Consider the following 636-nt stretch of genomic DNA (forward strand, 5'->3'; position numbering starts at 1 on the left):
CCCCTTGGTGTGGTTCCAAAAACTGTTGGGTCTGATGGCCGCAGCCGTATCGGCCATCGAGTTGGGTCTATTACGCATCAGGTACCAACTTAACAAAAGACTGCACCCTTAAAAACAATTTAAAAAGGTCTCACATTATTTATTACATTTTAAATACATTTTAAACTTGCTAGAACTTTCTTCGTCACAAGTTACTGAAATTGGGTACTGCCTATAGAGGTTGTTAGTCTGTTATATCAATTGTCTGTCTTTATTTGAACAGAAAAAGTCTTCTGGTATTACTTTCTACAGTAAACTTCACTCGCTATGCTCGGAGCAGTCCCTGCTGGTATCAATGTGTACTGCAATACTGTAAAATACAAGTCAACTTTTATATAATCATACAGTAATATGTAAAGTAGGAGACCAAACTAAGAGGGACCTTTAAAATGCAACTTGCATTGGGATCCTAAATGTGACAGTGCTGTATAGTAACATAATCAGGACCACCAAATGACGTGTTAATAAACCACAATACAACAAATTATACATTTAAAAATGCGTAACACATGGTGACACTACTACCAAATCATTGTTTGTTCCCCTTCCCTTGTTATAACATCCTTTAAAAAGTATTCAAAAGAAACAACACAGATG

Source organism: Acipenser ruthenus, chromosome 2 (genome assembly GCF_902713425.1).
Source record: "Acipenser ruthenus chromosome 2, fAciRut3.2 maternal haplotype, whole genome shotgun sequence".
Classification (NCBI taxonomy): Eukaryota; Metazoa; Chordata; class Actinopteri; order Acipenseriformes; family Acipenseridae; genus Acipenser; species Acipenser ruthenus.